Raw genomic sequence first — 9029 nt, 5'->3', positions numbered from 1 at the left:
AATTTTGTAGAAAACCGACCTCATGAGGTCGGTAATTTGCTCAATCTACAAAATTTTGCCGAAACGCCCGAAAAAAACCGACCTCGTACGAGGTCGGTAATTTTGCCCAAAACCGACCTCGCAAAAAAAAATGGTAGCACCTAGCTGTTATTCCAGCTGCCCCCCTCACAAGATGAAAATAATTTTACTTTCAACTAAAACCAGCTCAAATAGCTGCCAACAATACACCAAACTACTATAAATACATAAAACATTAAGCTACTATTACAACACATATATTACAACCACCAATACATCAAATTCAATTCGAAACTACTTCAAAGTTGAATAAAAACGTCAATCAAACATTCACAAGAGACATTAAGCTACTTCAACCTTCGCAAACATCAAAACAACATTAAACTACTTCAACATTTGTAAACATCCACAAAACATTAAACTAGTCTACACTAAGTTAGTCTACAACATTAGACTACTTCACCCTCGCAAACATCCACAAAACACTTACACAATCCACAAATCCACCAAAACATTAACATTCAAACATGCCTTTGTGTGTTTGGCACGTGAGTCTCATCATCATCCGCACCACTAGATTGAGTATGGGGGTTACGAGCATCATTAGGACACGAGGGAATGCCCCTCGAAGCAAGTAATGCGTCTAATTGGGCCCTCATACCGTCAAATTGCATGTCCCTCCGCCTCTCCCTTTCCTCCGAGGCCTGTAGCTGGCTACATAGCTCAGCAATCTTTTGCTCCATGGCCATAGCACTCACTCTATCGAACGACTCGGTATTGGAAGAATGTATGCATTCCAGAGGGCGATCGGTATTGACGAAATGCACGATATGGCATTCCGTAAGCTGTGCCAAACCTAGTGGGACCACCAACACTCTCAAGCCACCTTTTCTCCATTTGTTCTTCTGTCAGCTGTGTGTTGGGTGGCTGAGTACGAAGAAACTCCGCCTTTTAAATGTTGATATTGATTCTGAAATAAAAAGGTAAAATTAGCAACCAACTTTAATCTCAAATTCAACAGAAAAAACTATCAAACATTTAGTAAACAACCAAAATAGAACATGGTTCAAATCAATACTACTACCTATTCAACTAAAACATGGTTGAAATCAATACTACTAGAAGGTAAACAAATCAATACTACTAAAATAATCTCTTTTTTTCATTCATGTAACATATGAACCTCCACCCTCATGAAATAATCTCTTTTTTTTTTCTTTCATTTTATTTTAATAATCTTTGCACCCCGAGGTCCCGGATTAATTTGGATCTTATAATTCCAAAAACTAAAAACTCATGTCAATGGTGACAACATTTAGTCCATTGGATCTCAATCCAAAAAGAGTCCTTAAAGTACATAATATTCTAGCTATTGTACAACAAGTTAGCTAGCTTACAAAATTATTAGCCTTGTCCTACTTCTAAAATTAGGTAATTGTCATTTTGTCAAGCTAATATGGACCATTATAAGTATACCTGGAAATCTGCTGCCAATCATAAAATAACTGAGCACATCGATGGTAGAAGCACATTTGGCAAGTATATCAACTACTTGATTGGCCTCTCTAAGATAATGTGATATGTTGTATTTAATTGGAGAAAAATACATGAATATATCTTGCTAAATGTCCTTAGCAAGTTTCTAGCAGTTCTTTTTCCTTAAACTCTTCAATAATCAACGTGTTGATCAATTTCCAAGATACTATGCATGATGGACTATTGGATCTCAATCCAAAAAAGTAACTCAAAAAGGAAAAATATGACTTCTAGTTTTTTTAGGATTTCCTCTTTCCATCTAACGTATTCCAGAGTTTGTATTTTAGGTGGATATCTTTACTTACTAACAACACTTAAAATGCTCTTCAGGACTTAAAATGGAGTGGAAACAAAGGAACTCTATTATAATGACTTCAACCTATCACATTCACCTGAGAGTTCTTTCAACAACTTCTCCCCAAATTGCCATTGAAGTTTCATAATTTGTCCATGAAATAGTTATCACATTTTCATAAGGTATACCATCGATTTGCAGTGCGTAATACATGTATCATAATTTGCTTCAGTGGATTTATTATTGCAACATCACTATAACTTGAATCTTATAAAACCAAAAATAAAGATCAAGCATAAAAATGAGATAGGAGTCGGATCCCCGTTTCGTAATCTAACAAACAAAATATGAAAAATAAAAAGAAGCTTACGTAGGTCTGCTTAGCCGGTTCCTCACACTAGTTATCTGGATCATTAGCGTTTGCCTTCTTCTTCACGTGAGTGATATTGAACGCCTCATCTTGAGGCACTGGCGTCCCCCGTTTTAGTTCCTGCAAAAGAATAAATTGATAAGACATAAAGAAAATAAAGTAAATTCACAATCCTTCAAATAGAGTTAATGTAGACTTGCCAGCTTCCTCCTCACGACCTCTTGACTCATAGCCCCACTAGTGTGTAGGGAGCCACTCTTCGTCGAATTTCTAGCCTTCTTCCCTATGTCACTCAGTTGTAAGAATCTTTCATTAGTTGCCCAGTAATGAAGTAGCTTGTTATAGTTTTCAGGAAGGATACACTTAGGCTTCTTGTGAGATTGACGAACCCTTCCTAACATGTCACATAGTAAGCGCTGAGCTTTCTTCTTGAAGTTTTGAGTTAGCTGCTTCTCATGTTCCGGGCGCCAGACACATTTTTCCTGCAATGAAAAGTAAATGAGTTTATTAATAAGGAATCGATCAATATAAGTGGATTGTTTAAATAAAAATAATAAATGCATATACCTTAAAGGCATAATAGATCTGTCTTGGTGATTTGGTGACATCTGGCCCCAAGTAGGTGAGTTTTTAAATAGTTTTTGTATCTCATCGGTAAGGAGAGTTGAAGCTTTGTCCAGTAACCAACTATTAAAAATATAAAATCAAACACTTAGAGAATAAAAAAAACATAAACAAACAAAAAAACCTCGCAATAGTTGGGTTAAATTTGGAAGGCAGATTTGGTGACTCTTAGCTGCTGGTGTGATAAAGAGGAGGACTGATGGTTGGTAGTGGAGGATTTCTTATCATCATACTCAAATCCTTTTGGAGGAGAGTATGGTGGTATATTTTTATACTAACAAAGTTTTCTTTTTTTGTAGGTGTCCCTGATTCTAGTAATGTAGAATATGATGTGGTACAAAATTGTTTCAAAATTGATCAATTACTAGATAACATGGATCCTATTTACTTAGGAAATGCAATATCTAGTATTGTGATTAGTAGGTTTTCAAAGGATGCATTCTTGTTGCTACTATTTTTAGAAGAACTTAAAGAGTTTATGCAGGATCTACTTATTGACTAACTCTCAATGTGTGCAGCAGCAGGAACATATATTAACTCGCACTGGGAAATGAAAGTGCAGTTTTATATATGCTGGATGGAAAGGGCATATGCTGTAGAGATCAGAAGTTTAGAAATGCTTCCTACTGTTTGTACCACTAATCCTTTACATCTAGGACAAGATCTGGTACAAATTTGGTTCAAATTTGATGATATTTACTATCTCATTGACCCAAAAACCACAGTAAATGATATGGGAATAATATGCACTAACTTGAAACCAGGATTTGCATCAATGAACTATTGGAAACTGGTGCAGATGAGGTTAAAGTCAGATGCCAAGTTGGTCCAGGAATTTAGTGCTATGGGTCAATTTATAACTGGTTTTCAATTGTGCCTACATTCATGCAAGTTCAACTATACATTAAGAGATGTAGCATGACTATTATACAACAAATCTATGATCTCCACACCTTCAGGCTAGTCATCCAAAGTTCAGGACATCATATAGGTCTTAAGTTGGTCATTAGTTTATTTCGTGCATTTTTATTAGCCATTTTGGCTACATTAGTAAAGCTTCTTTATTTGTTTTGCTTTGAAGAAAATATATGAAAATCAGCCCTAGGCATCATGCCTAGTGGACTTTATGAAAAACTAAAAAATATGAAGAAAAAAAAAAAAGTACCCGTATCCCGCAGGCTCGATGATGAGTCGCCCTGATAAGTCATAAGATTCAAGCTGTGGAGCACTTACACATTCAAGTAAGTCATTCGCAGTAGGAGTGTGAGGCATATAACTACTTTCTCGAAGGTCAGGACCCGTAATCTCGTACTGTTCAGTAGATGATGAAGAGTGATGTGATGCAGTTGGGCTGGGAGTGGCCGTCGAAGTACCACTAAACGAAGCCCGCTGAGACCCGGGAGTATACCGAGTGAAGGCCTGTAGGGTAGCATAACCTGGTGTGGACATCATCGAGGGGCTCTAGGGAGGCACCTCAGTAAAGCCCTGGCGTGGAGCCATATAGGGCCGACCAAAGCTGTATGGAGGTGGAAGACTATATGCAATGCCATTCATGAGGGGATCATGAGGCAATGGAGCGCCACGTGGTGGGAGACGTGGCGACGGGCTTCTATCTCTAATCGCAAGGTTTTCTGGTGGTCTCCGGGGAACCCCCGTCTCCTTAGCCTTCTTTGTTTTCTTACCCCTCTTTTCACCTGCTATCTATACAATAATATATGTAAGTATTGCAAATATAAATAAATAGAAAAGGGATAGCTTCAAAATTTGTTTAAATAATTCACCTATTTAACTAAAATCAACATATGAACACATAGTAAACTAATGGAAGAATGGATTATTTGACAACTTACATCTTGATTGTCATGAGTTTAATAATAATTCTTTTACAACAAGAATTTACAAATTGGAGGGATGGAAAATGGAAAGTTGCTTGTATCAATGTTACAAATATTCTTACAAACTACATTTTCAATAGATTGTTACTTTAGGAATACTTTAAAACTAGGTATCACAAGTTTGAGGATCATTATTTCAGAAGACACAGAGGTGCAATTGCTATTAACAAGAAATGTACTACGAAATTAAATGCACATACATCATTTATCTAAGAGATGTTAATCCCTCTCATTCTCTACTTAGTTGGTTATCCACAATTTGTCATATATCAAGGCAAATTGGTCACTAGTTTAATTTTTGCATTTTATTTGCTTTGTTTTGAGAAAAATAAATAAAATCAGCCCTAGGCCAAAAGCCTAGTGGACTTTATTTATAAAAAAAAAAATGAAAGTGGCAATCAAGTGGAAAACGATATTTAACAATTCACAAAAGAGTAAATGTCATTGAAAGTAACCAAACATAATTTAGCAAATGCAAGAAATCATAGCGATTGCTGATGATAGAAATAAAAAGAATATTGATGTGGCTAACCTAAAAACGGATGAATTCACAAGATTGAAAGAGAGAGGCGGAGGAATGACATTAGAATTTTGCTTGTGATTCCTTATCCTTATGCCTATTTCTCATCTTCATCAATAAATATAGTAAAAGGAAAATCTGATCTTCCTTATATGCATCTCTCATACGTGTGGATAAGGGCATGGAGAAAAGAAATCTTCGTGTAGTTTACAAACACCTAATTTTTTTGAAAACCGACTAAAAAAACATTTCTGCAAAGAAGCATGCAAATGCTTCTATCAAGAAAACAAAAGCATAAGTAAAAATAGTAGCAAGAAATCGATTTAACACCAAACACTAAGGCTCATAAACAAAAGGAAAGCAAAAGCGCTTGTAATATCTTTATTGGTCATTCTTTTGAAATTTAACACAAGTGTGAGAGATAGGGGTTAGACTATTATTTGCGCAACATGATCTTAAAGCCAATTCACGAAACGACAAAGAATGTCAAACAAGCAACTTATCGGTAGCAATAGCAACTAGTGAGGGGCCTAAAATTGAGCAAAGAGAATCGATATATGCATTTTTGCAAAAGCTTGTAGCTAGTGATGATAAGAAAACAACCATATAAAAAAAACACATTTTAATATTGAATATAACAAACATCGAGATAGAAGCATATTTTGTATCTTGACATCTAATTATTATTATGAAACCAATATCTCCAATACAAAATAGTGACCACCAAAATCCTTAGGATAAAAGTAACTGCAAACATCTTATCATATCAACCACCTATTAAAGATCTCATCTACATGGTTTAAGCAACAAAAAAAAAAAGTGGCCAACGCTTTGAAATTACAAACTTCAACATGAAAAAGAATTACCTTAGTCGAGCAGCCTTCACAGAGCAAAGACCTCCAACTTTCACACCCACAGCTTTCCCAGGAAAACTAAGATCCAAAATTCATCATTAGTCACAAAGACAACAAAAAAAAAACACTAAAGATTCTAACTTTCATAGCAAAAACAACTGGAAAATCAAAGAATAGTACAAACAGTAGAATTAAAAAGAATAATCAAAGAAAAGTTGTGGCTGTCAATTCTCCCACCCAAAGTATTCCCAGGTTCATTATCACATAAACACATAAAAACCCACTAAAGATTCTAACTTTCAAAGGAAAAAAATAAAAGCTGAAAACCAAAGAACAATACAACTAGTATCTGCCAACTCTCACAACCAACAAGCTTCCCAGGAAAACGGAGCTCCAAGATTCATCATTAATCACAAAAACAACAAAAACCACTAAAGATTCCAACTTTCAAAGCAAAAACACTTAGAAAAATTAAGGAACAATATAACCAGTAGCATTAAAAAGAATAATCAAGGCTGCCAACTCCCACAAACACAAGCTTCCCCGGGAAAATTAAGCTCCAAGATTCATCATTAATCACAATTACAACAAAAACCACACTAAAGATTCCAACATTCAAAGCAAAAACAATTAGAAAAATCAAAGAACAATAAACCAAAAGAGCATTAAAAAGAATAATCAAGCATCCCACAAACACAAGCTGCCAACTCTCACACCCACAGCAACAACATACCGACTAAAATCCTACAAAGTGAGGATGCGGGAGGATAGAGTGTATGCAGACCTTACCCCTACCCCCAAGCAAATCAAAGCATTATAAAAAGTCATAGAAAAATACGATAAAAGTAAAATAAAGCAGTCTGAAAATTCCTTTTGACCAAAAAAAAAAAAACCAGTAAACAATCATGTTTATACCTCAGATCTCTTACATGTCGAAATGGCTCGAAGAATGTCCTCGTTGAGGTATCTGAAAGGAAACCAAAGAGAAACAATCAACATAAGGATGTTTTTAAAAGGTTGAGGAGGAAGAGTAAAGACATACAAAAATGTAATTTCATAAAAGGAAGTAGACAATCAACTACTAATTTCAAACATGTAAAGAAAATATGTAAGTATAAAACAAAAAACTTACTAATTGTTGTTAATCCTCATCCCCATCCCCATCTCCCTCTTCTGATCATTCTTCCTTATCAGTTGTTTCGTTTTCATTATTAGATTCATTCTCCTCTGCATTAATTTCTTCTGTATTTATTTCTTCCAATATGTGTTCTGCATCCTCTAAATCATTTTCTAACTCATTGTCAACTGTTTGGTGAACAATTGATATGTCTTTATCCTGGAATGCAACGGGCAACACATTCTCCACTTCCACTCTACCCATAGGCTTGACTTTAATTACCACCCACTAAGCAGACTTATCTGAACGCAAGGGATAAGGAGCATAGTACACTTGTCTAACATTTTGTGCAATAATGAAAGGATCATAAGCCGCATACTCCCTCGTATGGTTTAGTTCTATTATGTTATACTGGTTGAGTACCCTTGTACCTCTATTTGGGGTTGGATCAAACCACTTGCACCGAAAAAGTACAATTCTTTTTTTGCCACCACCAGAATACTCTAGTTCTAGGATCTCCTTGATTACACCATAATAATCGACCCCCGCTTGGTTTCCATCCACACTTTTAACCCAAACCCCACTGTTGTTAGCTTTCATATGCTTAGATCATTCTTCGGTAGTAAATTTGAAACCATTTACCACACATTTGTCCATAGAATAGACCATACAGGGTCCCCAAGATATGTCCTTTAAAAGTTGGTCATGGTAACCATATTCTGTACTGTAAACCTATTTAAGAAATCGTAAGTTAGCAATAACATAATGTGCACTTTTTAAATTATGTTAACCTTGTGAAAAGTTTGTAACACTTACATAATCGTTAAACCACTTCCCAAACTAGTCATACACTTTTTCAACGCCATTTAAATGCACAAAGTAACTGTCCGACAAAATGGAGTTTGAGTTAGTTGTTATGCCTTGTACTTGGATATTTAGTGCAAAATAATAACAACTTACTCATAATATCATTGAACTTCCGGGCAATTCAGCAAGACATGTATCGATGCAGATTTAGACTCCATATCATTAAATTCTCTTGTACGTTTTTTTGCACCCGAACCCGGTCGATTGAAGATCGATATCTGCTTCGCTAAAGCATCATTCTCACCTCCTTCAAAATGTCGATTGGGTCTATTTCGCAAGCATGGTACATCGTCCCCAAAGTAGTAAGAACAGAAATGAGCAGTTTCCTTAGCAAGATAGGCTTCGCAAATTGAGCCTTCAACTCTATTTTTCTGCTTGATACCCCGTTTAGACTTGCTAATAGTTCTGCATAATATTATGTTAAGCGTGAATTTTTTTAAATAAATTGGTAGAGAGAAATAAATAAAAATTTACACCTATTACCTCTCGAAAGGATATACATCCAACGACAATGAACTGGGCCTCCGAGTCGGGCTTCCTCCGCAAGGTGAATTGGAAGATGTTCCATCACATCGAAGAACTCCGGTGGAAGAATTTTCTCCAACTTACTTGTTATTACAGGAATATTCTGATGCATCCGATCCAGGTTGCCTACCCTCAACATGCTGGAACACAAGTCTTTGAAGAACAAACTAATTTCTATCATAGGCTTCCAGATTCGGGTAGGCAAGCCACTAAATGCAATGGAGAGTAAAGTTTCCATGAAAACATGACAATCATGGCTTTTCATCCCATGTAACTTTCCTTGCGCCATATCAACATGTTTTTCCAAATTTGATGCATACCCATCAGGCATCTTCAAGTTCTCAACCCATTCACAAATCTTTCGCTTCTGATCCATTGTGAATGAATAACTAGACTTAGGCTTGAAAA

The 9029-nt window shown here is 35.9% G+C and overlaps 2 long non-coding RNA genes across 2 annotated transcripts; both read right to left on the bottom strand.

Annotated features, from left to right (window-relative positions):
- Positions 1–242: 242 nt before the first annotated feature.
- LOC132035501 (uncharacterized) lies at positions 243–4619 on the bottom strand. Its single transcript, XR_009409282.1, has 4 exons — positions 4077–4619; positions 2787–2906; positions 2220–2701; positions 243–988 (listed from the first exon to the last, which is right to left on the bottom strand). It is a non-coding gene; the product is annotated as an uncharacterized LOC132035501 (long non-coding RNA).
- A 1299-nt stretch (positions 4620–5918) lies between these two features.
- LOC132034550 (uncharacterized) lies at positions 5919–8432 on the bottom strand. Its single transcript, XR_009409144.1, has 3 exons — positions 8190–8432; positions 7028–7079; positions 5919–6190 (listed from the first exon to the last, which is right to left on the bottom strand). It is a non-coding gene; the product is annotated as an uncharacterized LOC132034550 (long non-coding RNA).
- Between the last annotated feature and the right edge of the window lie 597 nt (positions 8433–9029).

Source organism: Lycium ferocissimum, chromosome 10, assembly GCF_029784015.1.
Source record: "Lycium ferocissimum isolate CSIRO_LF1 chromosome 10, AGI_CSIRO_Lferr_CH_V1, whole genome shotgun sequence".
Lineage (NCBI taxonomy): Eukaryota > Viridiplantae > Streptophyta > Magnoliopsida > Solanales > Solanaceae > Lycium > Lycium ferocissimum.
The sequence above is the reverse complement of the archived record's forward strand: the minus strand, read 5'-3'. Positions and strand labels throughout refer to the sequence as shown.